The sequence below is a fragment of the Symphalangus syndactylus genome, chromosome 6, assembly GCF_028878055.3.
Source record: "Symphalangus syndactylus isolate Jambi chromosome 6, NHGRI_mSymSyn1-v2.1_pri, whole genome shotgun sequence".
Taxonomy (NCBI): Eukaryota; Metazoa; Chordata; class Mammalia; order Primates; family Hylobatidae; genus Symphalangus; species Symphalangus syndactylus.
Window position 1 is genome coordinate 13,092,321 of NC_072428.2, and position 17,822 is coordinate 13,110,142.

Sequence of the window (17,822 nt, forward strand, 5' to 3'; positions counted from 1 at the left end):
TCCCATATTTTTATGGCCAGTTTATGCAGGTGTCCCACAAGCCCTTTTCCCAACACAGAACCTCACCTCCTACCCACTTTCATCAAAGCCTTATTGAAGATCCACCAACTTCACTGTTCCAGATCACTTTACGTGGAAGAAAACTTCCTCTTTCTAAACTCCCACAACACTTGATACATCTTTATGTTGATGGCACTTTACCACTCTATTTTGAATTGTATTTCCTTACATCTACATGTCTCTGTAAGATTCTAGGCTTCTTGCTAGGCAACGTGCACAAGGTAGGTGTTCAGTAGACATTTGCTGAGTGTTTGAATGATGATCGGCACTTACTTGGTCTAAAAAATTGCAAAACACGCAAGACTTGGACTGTTTTCCTGACAACCTGGTTTCTCAAAAGTCTTTATTTACAAGTACTGTATCTTACACTTTCCTACACTAACACCCATTAGCCACTGACCTACTTACAAATCTTGTTGGTAACTAGATTATTCTGCATTAAGCCTACAACTGTGGAGCAAGCAAACCACATACAGTCAGTACCTCCATAACAATGTTTCGGTCAGCAAAGGACCACATATACAGCTCTGGCCCCCTAAGATTACAATGGAGCTGAAAAATTCCTATCACCTAGTGACACTGTAGCTGTCATAACGTCATAACGTAATGCATTAATCACGTGTTTGTGGTCATGCTGGTGTAACAAACCTGCAACTATGCCAGTAATAGAAAAGTAGAACACATACAATTATATATAATATATAACGCTTGATAATGATAATAAACAACTATGCTACTGGGTTATGTATTTACTATAATACTATACTTTTTCACATTAGAGTATACTCCTTCTGCTTTATAGAAAAAAAGTTAACTGTAAAACACCCTCAGGCAGGTCCTTCAGGAGATACTCCAGAAGAAGGCACTGTTATCATAGGAGATGGCAGCTCTATGTGTGTGATTGTGTCTGAAGACCTTCCAATGGGACAAGATGTGGAGGTAAAAGACACTGATATTGAGGATCCTGACCTGATGTAGGCCCAGGCCAGTGTGTATGTTTTATATCTTTGTTTTTAACAAAAAAAGCTTAAAAAGTAAAAAATAAAATTTCAAAAATTAAAAATGGAATAAGGATATAAAGAAGATATTTTTGTACAGTATACAATGTTTCTTTTTTAAGCCAAGTGTTATTACAAAAGTCCAAAAGATAAGCAAGATAAGTTTATAAAGTAAAAGGGTTACAGTAAGCTAATTATTAAAGAAAAAATTTTAAAATAAATTCAGTATAGCCCAAGCATTCAGTGTTTATAAAGTCTACAGTAATATCCTAGGCCTTCACATTCACTCACCACTCACTCACTCACTTACCCAGAGAAACTCCAGTCCTGCAAGTTCCATTCACAGTAAGCATCCTAGACAGATGTGCCATTTTTAATCTTTTGTTTAAGAGTCAGGGCCTTGCTCTGCCACCCAGGCTGGAGTGCAATGGTGTGATCATAGCTCACTACAGCCTCTCACTCTTGGGCTCAAGTGATCCTCTTGCCTTAGCCCTCTGTGTAGCTACAGGCACATGCTACCATACCTGACCAACTTTTTTTTTTTTTTTTCCTGTAGAGACCAGGTCTTGCTATGTTGAACTCATGGCCTCAAGCAATGCTCCCACCTCGGCCTTCCAAAGGCTGAGATTATAGGCATGAGACACCATCCTTGGCCCTTTTTAATCTTTGTACCATATTTTTACTGTACTTTTTCTACGTTTGGATATATTTAGATACACAAATACCACCGTGTTACAACTGCCTATAGTATTTACTATAGTAACATGCTGTTATATATAGGTTTGTAGCCTAGGAGCTTTAGGCCATACCATATAACCTAGGTAAGAACAGTAGGCTAAACCATCCAGATTTGTAGAAGTACCCTCTGTTGACGTTTGCACAACAACAAAATTGTCTAGCAACACATTTCTCAGAATGTATCCCCACCATTAAGTGACATATGACTATATATATGATTACAGCAATGAATTGATGGCAGTATCATCAGATTTCTCCGATTAAGGGCTCAGAAATCTCTTAACGAGAATATGCTGAAGAATGAAACTACATAAAAGTCACTCAGTACTGTGCATCTAAACATTTGACTGGAATCTCTTTCAAAAGAATACAGATAACTGTTGCATGTGTGTATCCGTGTTTAAAATTGCCAACTCTGGGCTGACCTAAAAACCAGCATACCATAAAACTAAAAACAGTCTTAGAAGGGCCAGAATATGCCAGGTCTAGAGATTCTGAAATCTACCTCATGTATATTGTCTTCCTTTTCCCGATTCTCCAGTTGTTGGAGTTTGTAATGGATACTGTTAGTGCACCAGCCAGATCCTCCCTTCCAGCAGAGAGGTACTCAATCAATCCCTTCTTGCCAGGAGTGTTACCTGCTGCCAGTTCAGGACTGAGTCTCTCCCAGTAACTGCTCTCAGCCAAAGTGGGGCTGCTTTGCTCCCCTGGGCAGTACATGTCTAATGGCGAGGCCACACTCAGGGACAAAGGCTGGGCTCCCTTACCTCACTTAGGCATCTCTCTAGAGCCATCCTATGTTCAGGGCCAATGGTATCAGCTACAACCTTTGCTACACCTGCATCACAGTTTGACTTCCTCTGCTCCATTCTGCTTCTTTTGCTTCCTCACAGGTGTTATTCCTGAGAACATTCCTGAATACACCTCACATACACGTGAACCAATATTGATACAATTAATGAAAATCCGTATCTTATTCAGATTTCCTTACTTGTTACTGAATGTCCTTTTTCTGATCTAGGATCCCATCCAGGATATCATACCACATTTAGTCATCATGTCTCCTTACATAACAGTTTAAAAGACAACATTTTTAAATTGTGTTTATCTTTTTGTAAAAAGCCTATTTTCTAACCACACATATAATAGCTTAACTGGATATAGAATTCTAAGCAGGAAATCATTTTTAACAAAAATATTTTAGACAACTCTCCGTTGTCTTCTAACACAAGTATCATTTAAAAATGTTTCACCATTCTTACTTCCCACCATTTCTATGTAACCTGCTTTTTTTGTCACTGGGGCTTTTAGAATTATTACTTAGTCTGTAGGATTCCATCATGAAAATGTACCCAAATGAGTGGGTGTTTTTCCACTCACTGGTGTTAGGCATTGGTGGGTCTTAAAATTCTTGATCTTCAGTTCTGAAAAGTTTCTTATGTTAATTGTTTGATAATATCTGCCTCACATTTTTCTCTTCCTAGAATCCCTATAAATCAGAATTTGGACTTAATAGTTTCTCTATTAATCTTACTTTTCTTTTTGCTCTACTTTCCTGTAAATTTCTTCAACTTTATCTTCCAAACCATCTATGTACTTTTTAAATGTAGGTTGTCAATTTTTCTACTTCGAAGAATCTTCCATATTCCGACTGCCCTTTTGCACACTCTCACTCTCTTCCTTGCTTTTAACAGCATCTTGTTCTTATTATAGATCCATTATCTAATCTCTGAGGATATTAATTATAGTTTGTTTACATATTTACATTTTCTTCTACTCTTTATATTTTGTTCCTCTAAGTTCCTTCTTGATTGTTTTGGTCACTCTCATCTTGGCTGCATTAAAATATCGATTAGAGTTCATAGGTGAGGTGATTACACAGTGGGCCTCAATACAACGCAATCAATGGGCCAATCAGCTTTTTCATTGGAGAATCCACAAAAGTCAGTATCTGTCTCTTCTCTGGGGCCTTTCAGTGTCTCTTAAAAAGCATTCCCTAATTTCCAGTCTTCTGGCTGCTGGGCAGTTATTAGTTTGCAGGTGTTTTACTCATCCTCTGTTCTCAGTCAGGGCTTCTGCTGCTTAATTTCCCTGAGTCTCAAGCACATCTGCCCCACCCCTGTCTTTTGAGGTACCTGATACTTCCAATTCCTGTGCTGTTCTGGGATCCAAGGGACAAAACTTGCTCGTTTCCCAATGGTGGCCCCACTATGAGGACTCAGGTGTCTGCTCTGGAAGTCAGTTACCACTCCACCGCCTTCAATAGCTGTGACTGGGGATGAGGGATGACAGAAGTTCCCTAGTTGCATCAGAATGGAGCTTTCCATTTCTTATTCTTCTAACCTTTAGAGAACATTTCCAAGAGAGGAAAAGCCAAAAGTACTGCTACTTCGTCATTTTAAAACTAGAAGCACCCAAGGTTCCTCTTAAGCATATTATACCAAAGTATACTAACTTTAGTTGAGAATGATACTAAACACACTTAGAAAGATTTATGCCCAGCAAGAACATTTTTTCCTATCTCCTAGCAACTATCAAATTTAAGTGAAACTAACAGTCTTCAGAAACTATTATGTGTATGACTATTGAGAATACAATGGTCCACATTCGATATTAGATATTCTATAAATTACCCATTTCATGGTTAGGACTTTAAATATAAGCAGAAACAATATGACTTTACATTGTACAAATATTAAAAATTTAACCTCTGATATTTCAGGTAAAAATATCATTTTTCCAATTTCTCATACTTCTCAAAACCAAATCCAACACTGCCCAGTTACATGTAACTCAAATATTACCTCGCAAGTAAATATTTTTTCTGAGAAAACAGAGAAGTGCAAAAATTATTTATGGGCACAAAACAACAACAACAACAACAAAAGACTGGAAATCCAGGGCCTCTCTTAGCCATCTCTATAGCACCATTGTAGTTCTACAATAATTAGTGTTATATACAGTGGTCAGGCAATGGGAGACCAAGTATCATTTCCCCAGCAAAGGAAATGACAAAGCCTTTAGATCTACAAGTTACATGATGGGTAATGTATTATATTTGCAATAACATACAAACATACCCAAGTTTAAGTCAATTATGAAAGAAAAAGTCTCACTCAACAAACATGGAAAAAATTCAAATTTGTTTATTTAAGACAGTGGGAATAAGGGTTGTCCTGCTTTTGGTTTTAAAGGTATTTTCATGGGGCACAGTGGCTCATCCCAATAGTTTGGGAGGCTGAGGTGGGAAGAATGCTTGAGCCCAGGAGTTCAAGACCAGCCTGGGCAACATAGCGAGACTCCATTCCTACAAAAAAAAAAACTCAAGAAAATTAGCCAATGTGGTAGCACACACCTATACTCCCAGCTACCCGGGAAGCTGAGGCAGGAGGATCCTCTGAGCCCAGGAAGTTGAGAATGAAGTGAGTTATGATTGCAGCACTGTACTCCAACCTGGGTGACAGAATGAGATCCTGTCCCAATTAAAAAAAAAAAAAAAAGATATTTCCTTTGCCTTAAAGCTATATGTCTTCCAACAGTAGTAGCAGAGATAGCAGTTGTAGTTGGATAGAAAATCCCTCAGTTGCCGGGCGTGGTGGCTCACGCCTGTAATCTCAGCACTTTGGGAGGCCAAGGCGGGTGGATCAAGAGGTCAGGAGATCAAGACCATCCTGGCTAACATGGTGAAACCCTGTCTCTACTAAAAATACAAAAAATTAGCCAGGCATGGTGGCAGCTGCCTGTAGTCCCAGCTGCTTGGGAGGCTGAGGCAGGAGGATGGCGTGAACCCAGGAGGCAGAGGTTGCAGTGAGCCGAGGTCGCGCCACTGCACTCCAGCCTGGGCGACAGAGCGAGACTCCTTCTCAAAAAAAAAAAGAAAAAGAAAATCCCTCAGTTAAGTTCAATAATTTTTTATTTTTATAAAATAATAGTGTGATTTTCACTATTTTAAAATTAAACTATATTGTCTGGGGAGTCAATTCTTCATCATAAATTTTAGAAAGGTAAACCAAAGTATAACATCTCAGATCAAGTCTATTGATAGTTGCTTCTGGGGGATTAGGGAAAGATGGGAAAGAGGTTACTTTTTATCATTATTTTAACTCTTTGCACTTTTTAACCATGTGCATGTACTGCATTTCTTTTTAAAGTCCTTTGCTGCTATGAATAGAAAAATGGTGTAAACTGACCCAGCAAACTCATCTACTCCAATTTCCCAAAATCAGGGTAGTATTGCTTAAATCAGTGTTTCTCAAGGTCACTTAAGTTTTCTTAAAACTGAAATTTTTTCTTAAATAAAATTTAATAGAAAACTTGATTACTTAATTAGTTTAATTACTTCTTATAAAGGATCATCAGTTTCAATTAACATAGACTATTAGTATAAAAAACATATGAATGTCAAAATTTAAAAATATTAATCAGTGTGGTACCTAAGATCATCTCTTGGTTGATCTTTGGGAAACACTGATCTAAACACTCCCACCCTTATAATACCAATTTTCAATGAAAACCAAATAAAACAAAGACCAGCTTCCAAGTCATCCAAATCAGAAATACTGCTTGTTTTTTGTGTTTTCTTAAAATGAAAAAACTAAGCATTCACAGCAACACTGAAATGATAAGATACAATGTGCAAAAACTACCCTGGGGATGCCATCCTTTGTGTGTTAAATGTACATCTGGACCAGAGCCTGCTGGTTGCCTTCCTTAATACCCATTCTTCCCTTCTTCCTTTGTAGGAGAATACTGATTTTTAACCCAGCATATTGTGGCCTGGAATAAAGACTTATATTCCAACTTCCCTACCAGCTAGCATTGGCTATATGATTAATTTCAGGGAACGACATGAAGCAAGGTTGTGAAGGACTTTGAAAAAGGCTGCTTAATGGAAGCTGACTTGGCAGGGACAGGCCCCTTTTGCCCTTCATCTAGCCAATTCTAAAGTGATGGCTGTAGCTGCAGTAGTCTCTTGAACCATGAAGTAATCTTAGGGTTGAAGCCATGGGCTAAGATAATGGAACAGTATCATAGGAATCAAGGTCCCTGATAACACCACTGAATTACCACGCCATTTTAAAATCCCAATCATTTCCTCTTTTACTGTTTATCATAAGGAATCAAACATATACAAAAGCTCTAGTCTTTAAAGTGGGTGAAAAATAAACGTCTGTCTTATTAAAGTAACTATGATAGGCCCAGAAAAGTAAGCGTAAATGGTCAATAAAATAAATTATGAAAACAAAATAATATTCACATCATTATAAGAATATTTGCTCAAGGTATGTCACTGATATCATCCAGGTAATTCTCACAACTACTACCCCAATCTATGCTATCATCCCAAACACAAGGACTTGTACGAGGAATCTTTCATCCCTCCTCACTCAATTCATGCTATACACAATTAAAAATTATCTTTCTCAAACACCATTTTTTCTCTGCCAAGAAGTTACATTTCCCTTTTGCCAACTATATAAAAACTGAAACACAAATTCATTCACTTCTTCCCATTGCTACCACCTAGAGCTACCATCATTCATCTCCCACAAGAACTACTGTTAACAGCCTTCTAACACATTCGCCTGGTCCGGTTCTTACTCCTTTCCAATTCATTCTCTGCATTGTAGCCAAAACAATCACTCCAAAGTGCAAATCTGAACTTCACTTCCCTGCCTAAAACCTCTTACTGGCTTCTCACTCCCCTCATTCTTTACAAGGTCTTCCATGAGCTGACCTTACTCCTACCACTTTCCTCCTTCTACTCAAGCATGCCCCAGTTGTGCTGAAATTTTTACAGTTCCTCCAGGGTAACATGCTTTCTCTTTGCAAATGTTCCCTACACCTCCAACGTACACTCTGCTATGGTTTTAATGTGTCCCTTCCAAGAGTCAGGTGTTGAAACTTAATGGCCAATGTGACAGTAGTAAGAAGTGGAGACACTAAGAGGTGATTAGGCCATGAGGTCTCCTCCCTCATGAGTGGAATTAAGGCCCTTATAAAAGAATCTTCATGAAGTGTTCCTTCAGCCAACTTGCCTTTCTGCCTTCTGCTCTGTGAAGACACAGCATTCAAAGGATGCAGCAACAGGGTGCCATCCTGGAAGCACACAGTATCCCTTTCCAGACAACTGAACCTACCAGAACCTTGATCTTGGACTTCCTGGCACACAGAACTGTGAGAAAATACATTTCTGTTCTTTATGTATTTTATTATAGCAGCACAAATGAACTAAGACACACTTCTAGCTGTGTTTCCCTCCCATCCCTGAGGTTTTTCAGTTAAACCGTCTCTTCTCCCATTAAGCCTTCCTTGACCTGTAGACTAACTTAGAACCTCATACAGAATTCTCTGCCCCATAGTACTCCTACTCCCGCTTTGTGAAAGCTGATCATGCCAGTTGGGTCATTCTTGTCACACCCTACTGAAACAGAGACAAGAAGCCAGGGGGAAAAGCCCTTAGGGTACAACACATTGCTCCAAGAAAGTAATTCTCTGCAAGCCTGACTGCTGAACCTGCTCGTTGTAACCTGACACCAGTTTTATCTATGCTTGCTGCAACTCTGGAACTAATTTTGTCCATAGCAGTTGCTCACCAATCAGGACTTGCCAGCTCCCCAAACCCTTACCCAAAGCCAGTGAACTTTCTCAAAGAGCAATAAGTAACATTTCTTCATTTTATAAAACCTCTAGTTTTTTTCTTTTTGCTTTGGAGAGAGTGCTTTCAGTTCCTGCTGGAGACTCTCTGTTTTGCAAACTGATATTGCCCATAAAACTCTCTTTCCTACTATCTAGCCATCCTGGCTGTCCTTTGGACAATATCGTCATGACATTCATCACACAGGATTCTGTAAGAGCAGGGTCTGTCTGGGTCATCACAGTCTAACTGCTAGCACAGAGCCTGGCAAAAAGCAGGTGATTAATGAGGTTTTACTATATGAATGGATGAGTGAATGAATGAAGGGAGATTATAAAAGGAAAACTAACCTTTTATGACCCTACCCACTGCTTTTTCCACACCTTATTTAGAAATAATTACACAACCCCTACACTCTTCAGCCTCCTCTCCACGTCAACAATCATCTAAAAGTGAGATTTTCAAGAAATTTAACAGAGAGAAGTTTAACTTTATGATAAACCTGTAAATTTGCACTTTCAAAGAATTCTGAGGCTGTCCTTGAAAAGTGATGATTTTCGGGGAACAACACACACTGGGGCCTGTTGGAGGGGGTGGGGGTTGGGGGAGGGAGAGTATCAGGAAGAATAGCTAATGGACTCTGGGCTTAATACCCAGGTAATGAGATGACCTGTGCAGCAAACCACCACGGCCCACGTTTACCTATGTAACAAACCTGCACATCCTGCACATGGACGCCTGAACTTAAAAGTCGAAGAAAAAAAAAAAAGAGAAGTGGTGATTTTCAGTGCTAGAGAGAACTACTTCACTCATAATGTGCCAGTGAAACATGCTAAAACATGTTTTACTAAAACATGGTACATTACCAAAGTAGTGACAGCTCACTATTTTTTTTTTTTTTTTGAGACAGAGTCTCACTCTGTCGCCCAGGCAATCTCCGCTCACTGCAAGCTCTGCCTCCTGGGTTCACGCCATTCTCCTGCCTCAGCCTCCCGAGTAGCTAGGACTACAGGCGCCTGCCACCACACCTGGCTAATTTTTTGTATTTTTAGTAGAGATGGGGTTTCACCGTGTTAGCCAGGATGGTCTTGATCTCCTGACCTCGTGATCCGCCCACCTTGGCCTCCCAAAGTGCTGGGATTGCAGGTGTGAGCCACCGCGCCTGGCCTGACAGTTCACTATTCTTGTCTCTAAGATTTACTTCTTCATTTAACACTGGTGTCCTCTGATTCCACTTTGCTATGAAATACGTGGTAAGTTAGGGTAGCTTTTAACAATACACAGAAAAAAGCTATATGGTATCACCCAGAACCCTGTGGGTTGGGACAGTACAGATGGTGGTCATGGGTAGCACTATATGGTAGAGGAAGAAAAGCAGGAAAGGGGTTAGCGGGACGCGGTGGCTCACGCTTGTAATCCCAGCACTTTGGGAGGCCGAGGCGGGTGGATCACGAGGTCAGGAGATCGAGACCACGGTGAAACCCCGTCTCTACTAAAAATACGAAAATTAGCCGGGTGTGGTGGCGGGCGCCTGTAGTCCCAGCTACTTGGAGAGGCTGAGGCAGGAGAATGGCGTGAACCCGGGAGGCAGAGCTTGCAGTGAGCCGAGATTGCGCCACTGCACTCCAGCCTGGGCGACAGAGCGAGACTCCGTCTCAAAAAAAAAATAAATAAATAAATAAAAAAAAAGAAAAGCAGGAAAGGGGAAAAAGGAAGATCTTTTAAAAAGGCTTATGCCTTCATATACAAATATAACACTAGAATCCAAATTTACAAGCCTTTGAGAAGATGGAAACTGACAACTATAAAGAATAGCCCAACTTGGCATCCAGAAGTATCTAGCTTGCTACAGATTATATAAAATACTGGCAACTGACCAGGGCTCCACTTCCAGATTTTATACAGTCAACAAAAATACTTTAGTTTGTGTAGGTTAAAAATATTCTACTCTTTTTGTCCTCAACTTGCTAGGAACAGATATTTTTAGTAAGAACCCAATCAACCTTATCAAAATCAAACATCAAAAATAGACTAGAGCAACACTGGAAGCAAACTCACTATTTTTAGCTCTTCTGTCTATTCCCTGCCACTACCCACAAAATTCTGACTGTAAAGTCCATGCCTAAGAGCTTAGTTATTCCAAACAGGTCTTGTGACCCTTTTTTCCCCCCGAACACCTGAATGCAGAAAACACTCGATTGATTAAAGATTAATACTGCCGCAAACCATGACAGCTGCCTTTCCTCTGAGGGCTTTGGGAGGAGGGTGGTAGGAATAGAAAATGATAGAGAGCTTGCATCAGTATTCCTCTTGGGAATCTATTACATGGAAAGAAAATTGCTATTTCAATTCCCTTTTGATGCTAAAAATAGCAGTCTCAATTGATTCAGGCAAACAGTGTAGGGGCTTAGCAGTGCTGAATTTAGAAACCACAGAAGTCCCTGAGAGCAAATGCTAACGTAGTCTTAATACACAACAGCTCATATTTAACAAAGAACAAAGAAGAGAAGCATGCAGGGTGCAAGTTAATAAAACAGCAGCAACTTCCTCCATTTTTATTAAAGGCAAACAGTGAAAGTGATGCAATATAAGACCACTCTAACTTGTTCTCCTAATCATATTATAAAATAATTTTACAGAAAAATATTAGTTTATGCATACACCCAGATATTGTGGGCATTTTCCACAACCCCATGGTATGAGGAAGCACACATCTTTCTTCAAGAACAGATTACTCTAGAAAGAAAATGCCCAGTTTACAAATGTCCTGTCCCAATACAGAGTCCCCTTTTTCCCACTCAGTCCTTTCAGGTTCCCCACTGAGCAGCCCCCTCTTCAACTCTTTACTCCCCTTCTTTTAACCCAACCGGACACTGGAGACCATCCTACTTGCCACTTAAAAAACTGGCAAACCCAAACAACAACAATAACAAAAATTCAAAGCATCTATAGGTCCAGAACAGAAAAACAAAAAACAAAAAAACTGTGAAAAGCACGATTTGCTTATGGCAGTTACTCCCCTGGGCCAACTTCCAGGCAAGGCCCTGTGATTCCTTCCGGTGGCACCATAACCCAAAAATGCCTTCTGCCTGATTTTTTCACTTTATTTGGTTAACTAAAAACCCTTCCAAATAATGATTCATTTTGGTTAATGCCACATCCTCTTTAAAAATGCAAACCCATGTATAAGAATTAAAAGGCTATCAATCTTTATGCCTCAGTGTGATCTGATTCACGCTACTTTGTGGCTTCCTTTGGGAATACCCAAAATGTGGGAGTAACATGGAAGGGGCCTCATGAGAATAGGAATTCTGACTGGGAACAAAGCAGTTACTATGTTTGAATCACAGGGCCTGGTAAGACACCACAATGGAAAGGCTTTTGCTATTTTAGTGCAAAAACAATATGAGAAGTGGTGAAGAACATGGACACTAAAATCAAACCAGAAAGGTTCAGGCCTAGATTCAAATCCCAGCTCTGCCACCTCTGTTTAAACTCTGTGGCTAGTCAACTTCTAGCAATAGTTAACCACTATTGTCTTGGTTTTTTTATTTGTAAAGTGAATACAATATTATCTGTCTGATAGAGTCATTGTAAGGATTCAATTAGGCCGGGCGTGGTGGCTCACGCCTGTAATCCCAGCACTTTGGGAGGCCAAGGCAGGCGGATCACTAGGTCAGGAGATCGAGACCATCCTGGCTAACACGGTGAAACCCCATCTCTACTAAAAATACAAAAAAATTAGCCGGGCATGGTGGTGGGCACCTGTAGTCCCAGCTACTCGGGAGGCTGAGGCAGGAGAATGGCGTGAACCTGAGAGGTGGAGCTTGCAGTGAGCCGAGATCACGCCACTGCACTCCAGCCTGGGCGACAGAGTGAGACTCAGTCTTAAAAAAAAAAAAAAAAAAAGATTCAATTAACTGTTAATAATAGCACCTACCATACTGGACTCCTTGCAAATTAAATGGAACAATGTATGTAGTGTATTTAGCATGAGACCTGGCACATAAGAAATTCTCAATAAATGTTAGCAATTAGCCAAAGAGTTAGAAAGTAGAGGGGACACAGAAGGCAGAGAAAAAGCTAACTAAGGTTAGCTATGAAACTACAGCAACAAAAGAAAAAGTAAGTAAAACAGACTTCGTCAAAACTAAAATTTTTTTGTACATCAAAAGATATTATCAAGAAAATGAAGAGACAACTGATATGGTTTGGCTCTGTGTCCCCACTCAAGCTCATCTCCAGTTGTAATCCCCATATGTCAGGGGAGGGTCCTGGTAGGAGGTGACTGGATCATGGGGGCAGTTCCCTCATGATGTTCTCATGACAGTGAGTGAGTTATCAGGAGGTCTGATGGTTTAAAAGCATGTGGCAGTTCCCCCCTCAATCTCTCTCTCCTGCTGCCATGTAAGACATGCCTTGCTTCCCCTTTGCCTTCCACCATGATTATAAGTTTCCCAAGGCCTCCCCAGCCATGCAGAACTGTGAGTCAATTAAACCTCTCTTCTTCATAAATGACCCAGTCTCAGGTAGTTCTTTACAGCAGTGTGAAAACAGACTAATACAACAACCCACACATAGAATGAGAGAAAACATTTGCAAGTCATCTATATAATAAAGGTTTAGTATCTAGAATATATAAAGAATTTGTACAACTCAGCAACAAAATCATGATCCAATTTTAAAGTTGGGCAAAGGACTTGAATAGACATTTATCCAAAGAGGATATATAAATGGCCAACAGGCATAAGAAAAAAGCTCAACATTATTAGGGAAATGAAAATCAAAACTACAGTGACACACTAGGTTGACTGTAATTTTTAAAAATGTAAATTAAGTGTTGGTGAGGATGTGGGGAAATTAAAGCTCTTGTACATTGCTAGTAGAAATGTAAAATGGTGCAGCCACTGAGGGAAACAGGTTGGGAGTTCCTCAAAAAGATCAACAGAATTACCATAAGATGCGGCAATTCCACTCCTAGGTATATAGCCCCCAAAACTGAAAACCTGTGTTCAAAGAGAAACTTGTATATGAATGTTCCTAACAGCACCACTGCCAATAGCCAAAAGGTAGAAACAACTCAAATGTCCAACAAATGATGGCTGAATAAACAAAACGTAGTACATCCATATAATGGAATATTATTCAGCCATAAAAAGGGATTAAGTACTGATACATGCTACAAGGTGGATGAACCTTATATGTGAATATCATGCTAAATGAAAGAAGCCAGACACAAAAGGTCATCACTGTATTCTATTTACATGACATATCCAGAATAAATAGGTAAGTCCATAGAGAAAGAAAGCAGATTAGTGGTTGCCAGGGACTGTGGAAGGGAGGATAGAGAGAAAGTGCTTAGTGAATATGGTGTTTTCTTTTGGGGTGATAGAAATGCCTTGAAACTAGATAGAGGTGAAAGTTGCACAACAGTGTGAATGTACTAAAGCCCCCTGAATCGTACACTGTGAAGTGGTTAATGGTTAATTTTATGTAATGAGAATTTTATTTGAATTTCTTTTAACCTCCCACCCCCACAATTTTTTGGGGGGGATGGGGTTTCTGAAGTGATTTCACCTTTATTTCCTTCACTTTTTAAGCCAATCATAAAGTTTCACAGTGATTTCTGGGGTGGGGGCAGAAGGAAGGTGGTGTTAAGAATCATCGGGGTTGTGGCCCAGTTGGCCCGTGGAGATGCAGGTAGGGTGGGCCCTCACTGGGGCAGCTGTAGGGGCACAGACTGCCCTGCCGGCAGGTAGGTGATGTTCCAAGAGCGAGAGCTGGTATGCAATGTCCTCCATGGCTTCCAGCTTACACAGCTCGATCAGGCTGTCCCCTGCGGTGGCCAGTGAGTTGGTCATCAGCTCGGCTGCCTTAGAGTCACCCTCAGCAGAGATGATGGTCGCCTTTTTCTGCTGCTCAGCCTTTTCCACCACAAATCTGGCCCTCTCTGCTTCATGCTGAGCCACCTTTTTGGTTTCCACGGCTTCTGTGAACTCCTTCCTGAAAGTCAGATGTGTCAAGGACACGTAGTCCAGGATGAACCCAAAGGTGGCTGCTCACTCCGTAAGGTCGCCGCTCACCTGCCTGGAGACCAGCTCTCTCTGGGTGATTAGTTCTCCAGCATCAAAGCGTGCCACCACTGACTTGAGGATTTGGTAGTGATGGGCGGCAGCACATGCTCATCATAGTCCTCTCCGATGCTGGTGAAGATGTGAGGAAGCTGGCTAGCAATAGGCCGGAAAAGGATGTGCCGTGTGATGTTGACAATCTATAAATCTTTGCTACCAGTGATGACTGGCGCATTACGTGGTCGAGAACGGCAAAGATAATTGGTTTCTGTACCCATGGGATGAGAAAGTGAGTCCCTTCGCCTACCACAATGTCCTGTACTCCATGGAATTGGTCAAAGATGACAGCTCTGTGCCCAGCATCCACATTCTATAAGGCAGAGTTTACCACACCTCCTGCATCGGCTAAGGCCAGGCCAAACTTGCCAATGGACTCAAACACTTTGGCAGCCATGTTTTCTTCTGCTGGGCCCTCTCACACCTTCTTCCACTCTGATCTCCACATGAATTCCCCCAACCCTCTTTTTTAAAAGTTACTAAAGATTAGCTTTTTATCAAGGGCTAGATCAGGAAAGGGACAGAAATTGCTATTTTTCTTGGTGTATCATTCTTTGAATTTGGGAAGTAAAATTAATCAATGTATCACTCAATTTACACTACAGAATACAGAGAATCCTAAGTTCAGACTGCTCCTATGGGTGGAACAGCCTTTTAAAATTTAAATCTAAATGTGTCAAGTGCCTAACATGTGCCAAACACAGTAGCAGATACTTTACAGACAATGTCTGTTTTAATGGATCCCAACACTCTATAAGGTACTATCAGTAGTTCCCCAAACAACCGTACGAGGGTGGTAGATAATAAGACCTGATTAAAGCATCTAATTTAACAGATGAAGTGACAATGTCAGAGAGGTTAAATAACTTGTCACTCATCACATCATCACTGATCACCACAACATAAACCCAACTATACACAATACAATATTGCTCTATAAACTAGGAACTACCTATAACAGACACATTTAGCAATAATGCACTGTGCATACACAAATACTCTAAAGGGTGGATTCCTCATTAATCTGATAATGCTGAATCCAACTTTATTTTTCATTATCTTTAACCGACATTTTAATTTCAAACAGTCCACCTGGTATTTCCCAAATACAACATGCCAGGGAATCAGTTTCATAATGTGCCCAAGTCACTCTTCACCACTGATAATGGCATTTTTCTTTATTTCGCATTCCCATCAGCCACTTTTTAAATAACCTGAGGCTAGGCATTGTGACTCATGTCTGTAATCCCTGCACTTTGAGAGGCCAAGGCAAGAGGAATGCCTGAGCCAGGAGGTTGAGGTTGCAGTGAGCCATGATCATGTCATTGCACTCCAGCCTGGGCAACAGAGACTGTCAATTAATTAATTAGTTAATTAATAATGTGAACTTCAACTGGGCACAGTGGCTTACATCTATAATCCCAAGCACTTTGACAGGCCAACGCAGAAGGATCACTTGAGACCAGGAGTTCGAGACCAGCCTGGGCAACAGCAAGACCCTGTCTCTACAAAAAATAAAAAAGGTTAGCCAACCATGCTGGCACATGCCTGTAGTCCCAGCTACTCGAGAGGCTGAGGAAGGAGGATTCCTTGGGCCTAAGAGTTAAGAGGCAGCAGTGAGTTATGATTGGGCCACAGCATTTCATCCTGGATGACAGAGGCCCTGTCTCTAAAAAAAAAAAAAAAGATCCACCACTGACTGCAACCAATAGCCTGACTGCTGCCCCTTCCTTTTGCAGTTTCAACAAAACAACTAACCAGCAGCATTTCTTCCTGATAAGCGACCACCAACCATGGAGTGTGTATAGTCTGTTCTCACGCTGCTGATAAAGACATACCCAAGACTGGGTAATTTATAAAGGAAAGAGATTTCATTGACTCACAGTTCAGCATGGCTGGGGAGGCCTCAGGAAACTTACAATCATGGCAGAAGGGGAAGCAAACACATCCTTCTTCACATGGTGGCAGCAAGAAGAAGTACAGAGTGAGGGCAGAGGAGAGCCCCTTATAAAACCATCAGATCTCATGAGAACTCACTATCAGGAGAACAGCATGGAGGTAACCACCCCCAAGATTCAATTACCTCCCACCAGGTCCCTCCTACCACATTAAGGAGATTATGGGAACTACAATTCAAGATGAGACGTAGGTCGGGGGGGACACAGCCAAACCATATAGAGTGGTTCTGGCCAGTCTACAGAGGAAGCACAGTAAAGGTTTTTGTGTGCTCTGCTTCATCTTTTGATGTCAGAGGATCAAAAACTCCACCCTGAGATCATGCTAATGCCGCCATTTTTTGGACACGGGTTCCATGCCATGGAAAGGTCTGAAGCTCAATTGCACATGTGCACATTTTCTCCTGCCATGAATATTCATGATGCCTCCTAGAGCTTACTGGACATATATATTTGGCCACCCTGCCCAGCATAAATTCCTGTTCCCTTTGCCCCTCCCTGGAAGTGTGTTTCCGACTTCTGGTGGGAGGCTTTGCTTCCCAGCTTGTCAGGATGACCACCCTGCAGGCTGCAACCCTTTATGAGAAATAAAGCTCTCGTTTCCAAATTTATGACCCTTTTCATTCTTCAGTCGACATGATTACATTAAACATCTCCTTAGCTTATAAACAGTACGCAAACACACCAGTAGGACAATCGTGTCTACTACACAAGTGCCCTTGAAATACTGTATATAACTCAGGTCTAATAAAAGTGAAAGAGGTGTAATGAGATCTACCTGGTAATTCCACTAGTTAACTTATCTTCGTGGTCCACATTTATATCCACCAAAATAGATAAACATAAGGGAAGGTCTAGTGTAGATTATTTGACTTATTTCAACCTAATTCATCCAGTTTAAGATTTTAGGCTGGGCACGGTGGCTCACGCCTGTAATCCCAGCACTTTGGGAGGTCAAGGTGGGCAGATCACCTGAGGTCAGGAGTTCAAGACCAGCCTGGTTAACATGGCAAAACCCCGTCTCAACTAAAAATACAAAAATCAGCTGGGCGGGGTGGTGCGCACCTGTAATCTCAGCTACTTAGGAGGCTGAGGCAGGAGAATCGCCTGAACCCGGGAGGTAGAGGTTGCAGTGAGCCAAGATCGTGCCACTGTACTCCAGCCTGGGTGACAGAGTGAAACTCTGACTCAAAAACATAAAATAAAATAAAATAATATTCTTCATATAAGAAGTGGGTAAATTCTCCAAAAACAGAGACCCTGGATTTTATTCACTCTGCCTTACCTCACTAAGAGATTTAGAAAT

General features: G+C 41.0%; 1 protein-coding gene and 1 pseudogene across 3 annotated transcripts in view; both read right to left on the reverse strand.

Annotated features, from left to right (window-relative positions):
* The window catches only part of HSD17B12 (hydroxysteroid 17-beta dehydrogenase 12), a 163,842-nt gene that overhangs the window by 100,346 nt on the left and 45,674 nt on the right, over window positions 1-17,822 (reverse strand). The gene's annotated exons all lie outside the window — the stretch shown is intronic.
* On the reverse strand, window positions 12,402-15,255 carry LOC129484211 (prohibitin 1-like; annotated as a pseudogene).